This window comes from Pleurodeles waltl, chromosome 4_2 (genome assembly GCF_031143425.1).
Source record: "Pleurodeles waltl isolate 20211129_DDA chromosome 4_2, aPleWal1.hap1.20221129, whole genome shotgun sequence".
Lineage (NCBI taxonomy): Eukaryota > Metazoa > Chordata > Amphibia > Caudata > Salamandridae > Pleurodeles > Pleurodeles waltl.
This window is the reverse complement of record NC_090443.1, coordinates 923168736-923182351: the sequence shown is the minus strand read 5'-3', so window position 1 is coordinate 923182351 and position 13616 is coordinate 923168736.

Here is a 13616-nt window from a genome sequence, read left to right as displayed (position 1 = left end):
TCTTACAGTGCATACAAGACTGGAGCAACCCTGATAAATAGTATACCATTTTTCCAGGCTGTACAAAGCACAAGTAAGGTATGGTTGTTAAACATATGCATTTTAGAAATGTAGCTATAATTACTAAGACATCATCTCTTTTATAGGTACTAAAATGAAGACAAAAGCAGACCTAACTCTCTCTGACTTTCCGCCTTTTGACAGGATGTTGTAATTCTTGTTTACAGTGGATGGGTATGTGAGGGTCCCACACCTGATTTGACATATACTGTACATCTTTTAAAAAGGGATTAGAATTGTAACTGTATATTCTCAGAGGGTCTAATTTAGATTTTATTGCACTTTATAACATGTAACTTCAGATTGGGAACAGGTAGTAAAATATTTCTTTTTAAATTAAATTTAAAATTCTCTTTAATGGTAAAGATGGGTTTTAAGTCACAATTCTAGAAAATATACTTTTGAAAGTTGGCAGTTCTGTCGGGATGGGCGGGTGCATCAGTCTTGGTGACAGAAATGAGCCCTAGAGAGTCCACACAGAACCTCAGATCTGGTATAGTGGCTGGTGGGACAGTCTTGGGTACAAGCAGCCCTAGGCATTACAAAGGACTGTTGGTGTGCTCAATTATCCCTAATTCCAGCATTACGGACACTTCCTCCTTGATCCTAGCTCTAAGCTTGTCAGGTAGCCTCTAGATCTGATTCCTTATAGGCATAACTGGCAATATCAATCTTATGGGCACATCAGTGGGTGAGCCCAGAGGTGAGTGAGAACGCAGAGAAGAACTGTTTCAATAGGTAGCAGCAGTCTCTTTCCTGCTGAGGGGTCAGAATGGGGGCATAGGTTCACTCCCTCTACTAATCCATCTTTCACTTTTGAGGAAAGGGGCTCCGGGAGAGGTTCACTCTTCCTCCTCTCTCTCATCTGTCATCAACAGCATACTGACCTCAGAGAAGTCATAGTGGGGCCTGCGTCAGTTGACATTCCAGACCCTTAAAGGGTTCCTGGTGGTCTGGAGGTCCATCAGGTGTGTGATCTCCCTCTTGCACCCCTTCACCTTATATGGCCTAGTGCATCATTCCTGAAAGGCCTGGGGCTCCACTGGCTCCATCACCCAAACTTTCTGACCTGGCTGAAACTCAACTAGAGTGCCTTGTGGTCTTACCAGAGTTTATAAGTTTCTTACTGGCTGCTAAGTTCTCATTGATGGGCCTCTAAAACTGCGTTGTCCAGTTTTTTTGGACCGACAGGTGATATGAGGGGGTTTCTTAGGAGCTTGCTCCCACTCCTACTTCAGAAGGCTGAGAGGCCATCTGACAGTGTGGCCGTACAGAAGTTCAAAGGGGCTGAACCCCACTCTCCTCAGAGCCCCTTCCCTGTAAGCAAGCAATAGGCATGGCAAGATGGCATCCACCGTCCACCTTAAGGGCTCTGACAGGCCCATGATCATGCCCTCAAGGGTCTTGTTGTGCTTCTCAACAAGCCCATTAGTTTGGGGATGATAGGGTATAAAAACTTGCAAGTTACTCCACACTCGTCTTACATGGATTTCATGTATGCTGGCATGAAATTGGTACGCCAGTCTCACACCGCCTCCCTGGGGAAACCCATTTGGGTTCAGATTGCCATCAGTGCCCTGGCTCTGGTGAGTGCAGTCACTGTCCTCAGAAGGATGGCTTCCTGATACTGGGTGGAATGATTCACCAAGACAGTGATAAACCTGCTGCCCAGGGCTGTCTTGGGGTCCAGAGGCCTGGAAATGTTGACACTCACACTTTCAAAGGGGTGCTAATGGCAGAAAAGGGTACCAGGGGTGGTTTCAGCTTTCCCTCCGCCTTCCTACTGGGCTGGCAGGTAGGAAAGGACCTGCAGAATGCATCTAACTTGTAAATAAGTTTAAAAACGTAAAGTACCAACAAATTAATAAAACACTCTCAACCTTCTGTTTAGATAGACTTCCTAAAAGACAAAACTATAACTTGAAAAAGTGATAAGCTGCCATAAAAAAAACCCACAGCCACAAAGCAGCAGAAAGATATAAGAAAGTAAGCATACATAAGTCATTTGAAAACTATAAACTCACCGAAATAGCAAGTAAAAATAAACCTAACATCCTCAACAAACTACTAACTAATTAACATTTAAAATTAAACAGACCTTGTTTTCATTCAACAGAAAATAAACCACCTGCTTCACATTAGAACACCCCCATCGGAAAAGCTGCAAAACCATGTGAAGCATATGAACAGAACATAAATGTAAATATACAAAATAGAAGTAGTTGCATAATTTTACATGTAAATAACAAATGTACAGGCTTTGAAATATATCATATATATCATATATGTATACTATTACACTAATTTCAGTTACAATAACAGAAGCAGCAAAGTACATAACTTCACAGAAAGGAGAGCAGTTACTAAATCACATGGACCACACCTACAGCCAATAAAGGGCATCAACAGAAAATATAAATTGGAAATGTACCATATATTATTCTAATTCATGCTATGGGAGGGCAACTACTAAAGATAATGTTATAAGTTTTGTAAGAGAGCACAATCACCCTTCAATTGGAACAGAGATAGAAATAAAGGAGATATAAGAGGGGCAAGCACTAACTCCCAGGAACCCACAAATCATATCCTTAAAGATAAATTGTTTAAAGCCCCTGAGCACACAACAGGCCAATGACCACCTACACCCACTTCAAAAGGTTTAGTTGCATGAACTAAGAAAACTAGCAGTGATACTCTTCCTGCGCCAAGAAAATACCAAGACATACAAATACCTGAACATTTAACAATAGCACATAATGAAGAACCTTCCCTTTCACATGACCAGAACGTAAACAATGAAAAACAAATGCTAATTTTCCCTAGAGAAAATAAATTAACTAAAACTTAGCCAACGTCAAATGTGGATGATGGATGGATGGGATCTTTAAAAATGTGTCCCAAGCCATTCACTCAAATATACTTCATTCCTGGTGAATATCAAAATACAACTGTTCTTTTTGTATATACCCTACTAAAAAAAAAACAAAGCAGCACTTCTACGAGCTCTTAAATGACATTAAACACAAAACAAATAACTACTACCTCCAACAAATCATCATATACTTTGAGAAAGCCATGATTCAAACAATTTTAAAAATGTACCCCCACACAACCATACAAGGCTGTTACTACCATTTCAATGAAAGCATATGGAGACACCCCCAATAAACTGCACTAAGTGTTGAATATTCTACAAACAGCCTATTTGTTTTTTAAATTAAAAAAATGATAGTACTAGACAATGTCCCTTTCATAAAGGGATCCTCCCACTACAATTTACTTATAGAAAGTCCTTTGTACCAACAAAATGAAGACTAACTAAGCCCCCTAATGTAATATGTTAAAGACATTTCGGTTGGCAGACTACATCACTCTGGACCCAGATGCCAACCCAAATTCCAAATAGAATGGTGGAATGTCTATAACAGCACGTTGGCATAGGAAGATAAAGCAACCCATTGGCAGGATGGCACAATGCCTTCCAATCCCACTAGGCAGAACCCAACCTACACTCTATGGTCCTCATTCTCAAAAGGCCTCTGCACTCATGGGGGAGGCCTTGGAGTTGTGGGGGAGTATTCACACTTGGTGCAGAACTTCTGCAATGGGAATTTCCATTGTGGAGATTCCACCCCAAACGCAGAGACTTCCACATGACTTCGGGGCCTCCACCATGAATCAGGCCCTATATATTTATAGAAGCATTACAAAAAAAATCAAAGCTAATAATAACTATGAATGGAGAAATCTATTAGCCAAATACACACAAACACACAAATCAGAAGAATGCATAACATGCTACAATTTAAAGTCAAACTCTTTTTAAATAACAAAGAGGTACATTACTTTGTGCCTTTTTATGAGTCTGGCTGTCCCAAAAAGACTGACATGTTGGCGGTCTTACAGACCAACCTATAATGAGTTACACAGGCAAGAACGCTAACCGAGAAAGGCAGACTGGCAGTAGCTTGGAGGCCCAGAAATAGGCAGTTCAAACTCCACCCTCGTTAGCCCCACAACCCCCCCACAACCAAACACTGACCGTATTACAAGTCCAAAGTCACTGTGGTGGGCGACCTTGGTGGTCAGCCAATAGTGGTCTGAACCACGGCCGTCCGCGATCCTCGGTCAGCAAAGTAATGCACAACTGCACATTGGATGGATTTGAAAACAACACAGCTGACACACATTGCTTTACAGGACACACCTGCAAAGGACACTATAAAACACACCCCTTCACAGACCACAGTCCTCTGTATTTTCACAGCAAGAGCCAGCAAGACAGAGGGCCTAAAAAATGAAACTTCATAGAATAGTCACCCCTTCATTTTTTTTAAACATCCCATACCATACTCTGCACACACTTTTTCCCAGTCACACCCTTTTGCACTTCCTCTCTTTAGTAAGTCAGTCACCTGAAGTATATTTTACTTTTTTTACAACCATGGCACATATTAAAAATCCACGATTCACTCATGAAGAGTTAAGAGTCATGGTGGATGAAATCATAAGCGTAGAGCCGCAATTGTTCGGAGCCCAAGTCCAGCATACTATTCTCAATAGGAAGATGGAAATGTGGGATAAGACAGAGTCCATGCTGTAGGCCCTACCTTGCACACAAAGGAGGACATCAGGAAGAGGTGGAACGACCTCAGCGGAAAGGTCCATTCCCTGGTCTCCAGGCACAAGCTGTAGGCCAAGAACACTGGCGGTGGTACTCCCACTCCTCCCTTACAACTCCAAACCTGGGAGGGGAAGGTCTTGACCATCCTGTATCCTAAGGTCTTGAGAGGAATACCTTGGGGAGTGGAGTCTAGCAAGTCACAAAACAAAAATATGTCAAGTAAATGTTATGACATGTATACTCACTGCTCACCTTTTGCCATCTTCACTGTCATTCCACTAATCAGCCCAGTATCCACCTGTCCGAAGAGCCCTGTCTGGCATTTCACAATGGAAGTGCACTCACCAGGGGGAACAACATCTGTGTGTAGCATGTGTAGTACAGGGACTAATATGACTACAACTCCCAGCAGGCACTGTTCCTATAACTACTAAAACCAGACCTGAGTCAACTGCTCCAAAGACCCCTGTTTGTCAACTCCCAATTGAAGTTTGCTCACCTGGGAGGATACCATTTATATAGTGGCAATAGTACAGGGACTGACATTACTGATAAGGCCAGAAGGCACTGTTACTGTCACTCCACTCAACCAGCCCTGTAACCTCTGCTCCAAAGACCCTATTTGTTAATTCACAATTTAAGTGTACTCACCTAGGAGGATAATATTTCTATAGTAGGTGTAGTGCAGTGACTGACAGGACTAGGGGAAGAACATTGGTCAAGTTTATGTGCTAGAGTGAGTGACATGACTGCAATCCACAGCAGACCCTGTATCTGTAACTCCAAACACCAGAACAGTGTTCCCGTCTCCAAGGACCACTGTTTGTCAATCACAATATGAAATTAACTCACCTGGGGCATAACATTTCTGAAGTAATGTAGAGTAGTGTGAGTGACAGGTATGCAAATCCCAGCATGCACTATTCCTCCAACTCCAAACACCAGACAAGTGTTCTCACCTCAAAGGACCCCTGTGTCTTAAATCACTATTGAACTGAACTCACCTGGGAGGAAATAATTTGTACAGTGTGTGTAGTACAGAGAGTGATCTGACTGCTAATGCCAGGAGGCCCTGCTTCTGAAAAACAAAACACCAACACAGTGTTCTCTTGTCCAAGGACCCCTGTGTCTTAACCCTCAATTGAAATGTACTGACCTGTGAGGATACCATTTGTACAGTGTGTGTAGTGCAGGGTGTTACATGATGTCACTCTAAACACCAGCCCAGTGTCCTCTTCTCCAAAGAACTCCTGTTTGGGAAAGCACATAAGGAGTGTACTCACCAGGGGCTGACATTTGTCAAGTGTATGAAGTAGATGGAGTGACATTACTGCCAAGGCCAGGAGGATCTGTCTCTCCAATTCCAAACACAAGCCCAGTGCACCCTTGTCCAACTACCCTTGTTCGTTAACTCACAAAGGAAGTTTACTCACTTGAGAGGATAATATTTGGCTAGTGTTGGGAACTAGTGGGAGTGACCTGAATGTGAACTCCAATGGGCCCTGCTTTGCTAACTCCAACCACCAGCCCAGTGTCTACTTGCCCCAATGTATCTGTTAGTGAACTCAAAAAGGTATGTTTACAACCCTGGGAGGATCATTTTTGTCTAGTATTGGGTACTAATGGAGGTACCCGAATGCAGTTCCCAGGAGGCACTGTTCAAGTGACTCGAAATAGCAGAACAGTGGTCACATGCCTACAAAAACCTTGCCAGATCACTCTCAAATGATGTTTACTCGCCTGGGAGGGACCAAGATGCAGATCATGCTCAACTCAGAGATGGGGCTGGCCACCTAGCTCAATCTTGAACTTCTAAGCCACGATGAAACTATTGAGGACAGGAAGGACGGCCACCAAGTGGGCAACATAAATGAACAACAAGAACTTAAGATGCATCACCAGAATGCTATTGTCTGCAAACACATTTACCATGCACTTGCCGCATGATGACTCCAATTACATATACAACAACTCCAGGGCAGCCTGCATAACAATCACCTAATCCTCAAAATGGTCCAAGCCACATCCTGCCCAGCCACTGTTTTCCCTGCTCTGATGGGAAGATGTATTTCTCTGACATTCCTCCCAAGTGCCTTGGAACTGCTAAAATCAGCAGCTGATGAATTGCCATGCTTCACAAATGTCAGGTCAATACAACCAATAGCATGGGTACCTGTCACAATAGGATAACCTGCAAATCAACAATGTGCAAGGGCTTTGCTAAATGTCACTGTAAACTTTTGGAGGTAGATGTCACTCCCATAAGGTCCCATTGCAACCAACGGTGTGCCCCTTTTTACACCTGCTCTGAGCAGGCGTTAAAAATGCCGGAAACAAATTACACCAAGAAATCTTGTAGATTTCTTTTGCCATTTTTCCCCACCCCCCATGAGGGAACGTCCCCATTGCATACATTATGCCAGGCTCAGGCATAATGTGGTGCAAGGGGTTACAGAGTGCCGCAATGCATGCATTTGCCTCTTTGTGAATCTAGTACAGTGTTTTTGGCCATCTAACACCTCATTAGCATAAAAAATGACCTAATGTGTCCTTAGATGGCACTAGGCCCTCGTTAATCTGGGCCTGTATCTTTTACATCAACAGATTGAGCTGCCACACACAGGAGACAGAAGAGGCTGCCACTATCCCCATGGATGATGCCCTTAGTAATGACGACACTCCTGGACGTCTGGACGTGGAGGACAGTTCTCACCCATCTCGACAACTTGATCAGAACGATACAGTGAGTCTCACTATGGCCACATCAAGACCTCCCTGCCCTTTTGCCTTGACCTCACTGTCAGCTATTTGCCCCCAACCAGTCCGGGACCCTGAGTTGCAGTACAACACCTCAGGTGATGATGGTCCTACAACCAGTAGTAGGGGCACAGGCCTGTGGGCACAGGCCTATGGGGTTAGGGTGCATGAGAAGGATGTTGTGGGCCACCGGGGTTAGGGCACTGGGGATGCTCCTGCCCAGGACACCATTAGATAAGTCTTGGGGGTCTATCAGGAGTCCCAAGGCGTGATGGGCCAGGTACTTTCCAAACTCCAGGAGATCAAGCAGCTGCAGAGAGACTTCCATAGGGATATGCTTCAACAGTGGGAGACCAGCAATACCAACCTGGCCTCCTTTAACGGGGTGTTGAGAGACATTAGCCGTACCCTGATCAGGGATCATCAGCAACACTTTACCCCTTCTTTTGGTGCAGCAAAACCAGGCCCTTCTTCATCAGTACCAGCCACTGGAATGGAGGCCCTGTCAGGGTAAGACCCTGTAGCAGACACCTCTGCCTCTGTAGCAGCATCTCCCCCCCATGCAAGCAGGGACGTCCACCTAAGAATCAAGGAGGTGCAGATGGCCAGACTCCGACCACTGCCAGAAAGTGACCACTTCCTGAAGGAACTCTTTTGTGTGCCACATACTCACTCTGTTGAATGTTCTTCACCATCTTCCATTTCCTATGGAAGTAGTACACTGAACCTTGGACTTCCTATGCTGTGGCATCTACTACAATGATTTCATCCACCATGACTGAACCATTCACTTTATCTGTTCCGTCATGTCCCTTATGTCAATTGTATGCACACATTCACAATAAATACCCCCATCACAAAGTTTGTGTCTGCTTGCTACTGTTTCAATTTTGTTGTCTGCTATATAGAGATGAAAGACCATGTGAAGCAAATGATGAAGACACAAGATGCTAGTGCAAGGAGGGATGTGCTACAGGTACAGTGTCCTGCTGAGGATTACAACCAACACACACAAACTCAATGGTAAAAGTGTCTGGTCACATCAAACATTTTATTTCACTGTACAGCACATAGGCTGTCCATATGTCTGGAATGTTATAGCCACGAATGGCTGACTCATATTGTGCCAAGGTAGGTATATGGAGGTGCAGTCCACAGATATTGTCCTGTAGAATAGGCAAACTGAGAAGTGACTGGTGTCACCAGCTTGAGCCTTATCACACACCAAAACCAAGTTATCCAAGATCACATAAGCCAAGATACAGACGAAGGGCAGTACAAAAGTTCCTTATCACAGGTCCATCATGATCCAATGACCATGCATTTGGCGCTATGACACAAACATATGTCAGTGTTGTGGCACAAGCACTGTGACACGCAATATTTACAGCTACATCCAAGCCATACAAGAAGAGTGGTTAGCCTATGTGAAGGGTGACTGCCTGACTTCACCCGATGACTACATATTTCATGCCCACATAAACACACCTGTGATGCAATTGGGCCCCCAAAAAAGTATACAGTTCACTTTAGACCTTCCACCCGAGCACTGCTTGAGCTGCCTTGGCACAAGTCTCATACACCCAAAATCTGTGACCTACAGTATCTGGGACAATTCGTGTCCACTTCCTATGTAGGAACAGCATTAGGTAACTGCCAATGTTACAACTCTGAAATGCCCACATGAGGATGTCATGGTCAAGGTACCTGTAGAAACACAAAACAAGGAGTATAGATTTGAAACCATATATATTACACAAGTCACATAGAAAACCTATGGAAATGTGGTTATATTGAAATGGTCTGACACAAACAAAGCAGCTACATCAAGGTGGGGATATGTGAAAGCCTAACTCTTCAAGAACCTTTTGGCTGAGTATTACAGAGCATCAGCTCCCCAGTGTTTTGCCAAAAACTCTACTCCACAAATTCTGACAAATACAGTGCTTTGTACAGTAACAGTCATTACATCACACTCAAGGAAAGTAGTTGTTGATCAGATCTTTCTGCAAGTCTGCTCCTTCCTCTTCACCACTGTCATCCTCACTTGGCATTTCAGAAGGCCCACCCGGTGGCACCGAAGGGTCCCCCTCCTCTGGGATATATGGAATATTCCTCGTCAAGGAAATGTTGTGGAGCATGCAGCAGGCCACAGTGATCTGACACACTTTACCAGGTGAGTGGAGGAGGGCTCCACCAGTGCAGTCCAGACACCTAAATCTGGCCTTGAGGAGCCCAAAAGCCTGCTCCATGACCCACCTTGTTCTTACATTGGCTTCTTTGATGTGGACTTCACCTGGGGTAGTTGGATTCCGGATTGGTGTCAACAACCAAGGACAGTTTGGATATGCAGAGTCTCCTGTTAAGGAATGAGACTTTTGTGCTTCTATGAGTCTCTCTTATCAGAAATGTCACACCAGACATTGCACACACACAACAGGACAGATATTACTTACCAACCAGCAAGGCCCCCTCTGGGTACAGTCATGACATCATCTGGGGATAGTGCTGCTCCACATAAGGAAGGCATCAGGGACTGAACCCAGATAAAGGACACAGACCTGTGACATGTATAGGTCCACCAAACATACAACTTGGATGTTGATGTAATGGCAGATCTTCCTGTTGCGGTATACTTGTTCATTGGCATGCTGTGGGACTAAGCCAACATGGGTGCCATCAATATGGGATGTGTTCAAAACCATAAAAGTCAGCCTTCACTTAGGTCCTCATGTCGAGGAAACTGGATATAGCTGTCCAGGTGTTTCAGCATTACTGAAAGGACATCTTTCAAAACAGACTGAACATAGGTTGGGACATACCACCAGCTTGAATCACTGTATGTTGGAAGGACCCTGTGGCTAGGAAGTGCAACATTGACATGACTTGTACAATGGGTGGTATGCTGGTTGAATAACTGATAGATGGCATCTGGCTGCAACTGACAACATAAGTCTCCAATTGTTTGCCAATTCAGACGATAGAGTAGTATGACGTGGCATTCTTCCATGGCCTGAAAGTCTGGCGGTAGACAGGTGGTTTTTGCATTCTCCCTCTCCCTGGATATGACAAGAAATGAATTCTGACATCAGTTATTGTGTCCACAGCAACATACATGATGCACGTCAAGGATATTATGTGACCAGACAATTTAGATTGGATGGGCATGACAAACAGTACACATTGCAGCTGCTAATGACAAAAGGGTCTCATGTTGCCCCCTTGGTTTGCCACATACGTGTACACATCATGTATCTGGACCTAATCCAAAATTGTGCATCACAAATGCCACTCGGAATGTGACTGGCTATACCAAGCGCAAAAATTACCTTTGACGTGGGTGGATTGTGGCCCACTGTAAATAGCCATTTGTGCCCTGCAACATGTTACAATGGGGTTTGAGTAGTAGGACCAACTTGAGAAGACAGGATAAGCAGGTTTTTGTGCCCAAAACAACATTTCCTGAGGTGTGATGAAGTTTTTAAAGCCCAATTTCGCATTTCAGGCCTCTAAAAAGGCAGCTGCCTGACCTTCTCCACTGCACATTAGTGACCGTCTGCGACCGCCGGCGGAAGTTGTCATGGCAGTAGGTGGTTGCAACCCCAGCGGGCACACCCATAGGCTAATGTTGTTGCCTGTGGCTCCTGGCACTGCTGTCAGCAACATCTCCACTACCAAGCTGCTGTGTACTGTCCCTGGGAGCAATCATGCCATGGTCAACAGGTGATAGGGCCCCAGCCTTCTCACCAGAGGAGTTGGAGAGGCTGGTGACTGAGGTCCTACCCCTGCATGAACAGCTCTACGGTGCACCAGAGGAGCAGATAAGCACCTCATGTGCACAGTTATTTCTGTAGTTCACCATCCTTTCCCATCTCACAGTCTAGATTGGGCCCATGTATGCCACGCTGAATACTCATGTGCCTGTAGGTGCAGTCTGTGTGGCATCAATGGGAGAGTCAATGTGTAGGTATCAGTGGGCAGTGCCATATGATTAGTTCATTCACATTATGGTGTGTGTTTACTGTGTTCCCTGATCCAACTTTTGCTTGATGCACAGAACAAGGAGAGGTGCCATTACAGCCATCCACTGAATCTCTTTCTCATGGATGTTGTATATGTGAGACAACATGTATATACTTGACAGCCTGAGATGAGTATGCATTTTGTAGTTATCAGTTGTGAGTAATGTGAGGTAGGTGTACGTTGCCACAGAGATTTCTTCACACATCTGCCCTTGCTAGACTGTTGTTTGTAAGGCATGTCATCACTTTCTCTGCCCTTCAGGTTGGCACACACACCACGTGCCAATTTGCTGTTGGCTACATGATGCACTTTAATGCATGGAAGTGATGGGAATGTAGGTACATGTAGGTTATGTCTGCTCAGCCTGCAAAGACCAGGGCCTGTCAGTTGTATCTCCCTGTATGGGTCCTAGTCTAGGCTGGGGGCAGTCACCTTGGCTATGCAACTGTAGCACTGTGCCCACTCCCTGTACCCCTGCAGGTCCTGACATGTGGCTAATATGAGGGTCTGTTGTAATATACTGCCCAGAATGCCTCATTCCTTTGATCAGATTGAGAATGGGTCCAGGAATTGGTTATTGAACTGTGACTGATGTGCAATTAGCATCATTGTAAATGTGTGTCTCTGACTCCTGACAGGTCCCTTACTCCCACAGCCCTGTTGTCACCTTCCTACAAGTCATATTGGGCAGGGTCATTGCATAACTAACATTTCCACAATGCAAACAGTGTGTTGATTCCTGGGAGACCATGATATATGACTCAGTTGCTTGGTCACATAGCAGAAACTGGACAATGCATGCCTTTGTCTGTCGGATGCCATTTCTGTAGGATGGACACATATATCCAAGAGTGTGTTCTGTGGTACAGATACATAACATAGAACCCCACCCCCTGAAGTGCCATGAATCTGCATTTGTAATAGCAAATGTTCACACGTGGACAGGGAAGACACTTTCTGTACCCACCATGCCAGTCCCTTCATTGTCACCCATGTGTGTTGTTTGAGTTTGTACTCTGGTACTAGCCTGTAGGGACTGTATGCAGGGAGTCATTTCCACAGAGTATGGATGTGTCGGTCCATTTATAGCTAATGAGTCTACCCTTCAGAAGCCACAGAGATGTGATGTGTCTCACATCTCAGTCAAGTTGTTAGAGCATGTCCCACAAGCTGTCAGTAAGCCTGCCTAGTCATTGTAGGGCCTGAGCAGGGTGGTGGGTTGGTCTGCAGATTGTGATATGTATGTCTGTAGTTGTAGCCCTTTACTTATTGACTTGTATGTGCCATACTTGGGTAGTATTGACACATTTGGAAAGTTCAAATTTGATGTATCTGACATGCATGTTACTCAACCTTTGTGTTGAAACTTGTGATCATGATCGCTTGATTTGTCTTTTGCATCCATGCACGTCAACGCACATCAAAAGAAAGGGATATGGAGAGCCATCGCCATGAAGGCGCTGACTCCGGGGGTCCACAGCCAGCAGTGTGCCCACTACAGAAACAGGTGGGAGGACCTGAGAAGCTGGACCCGGATGATCACAGAGGCCCAGCTGGGGCTGTCCTCCCAATGTGGGCTGGGTGCCCATCAGATCATGGTCCCCCTAATGGCCCACATTTTGGTGGTGTCCTTTCCAGAGCTTGATGGGCATTTGAGGGCACCAAAACAGCCAGAAGGGGTTGAGGACAGGGCATATTCCTTACTGTTAGATTGGCAAGCAATTGAGTGAGGTTCTGACAGCTCCCCCTGACAATTAGGGATGAGCTACGTGTCACACAATAGATACAAGATTGTTTGTGTTGACATGTCATGTGTTTTATACTGATGTGCCATGAAACCTAGAACAGAACTGGGTGGAATCCTCAAACCACTTGCACTGAAAGGACCACATGTGGCTGTGTACAGTTATCAATGATGCACTGTTAGGGGTTGTAGTGTGTGTATTTTCTATGTAATAGACCACTTCTCCTCAGTGTTCGAGGCCAAAGTAAATAGGTGATGGATCACTGTCCACCACCATGTGTCCATGTAAATATGTATGTTGGAATCTGCCACCCAGAAGCTTGTTTCCTTCAGTGTATGATGTGTGCTGGTGCCTCACTGCAGTCTGTGATGTGAAGGTGTCCAACATAATGTGACAGGGCTTAC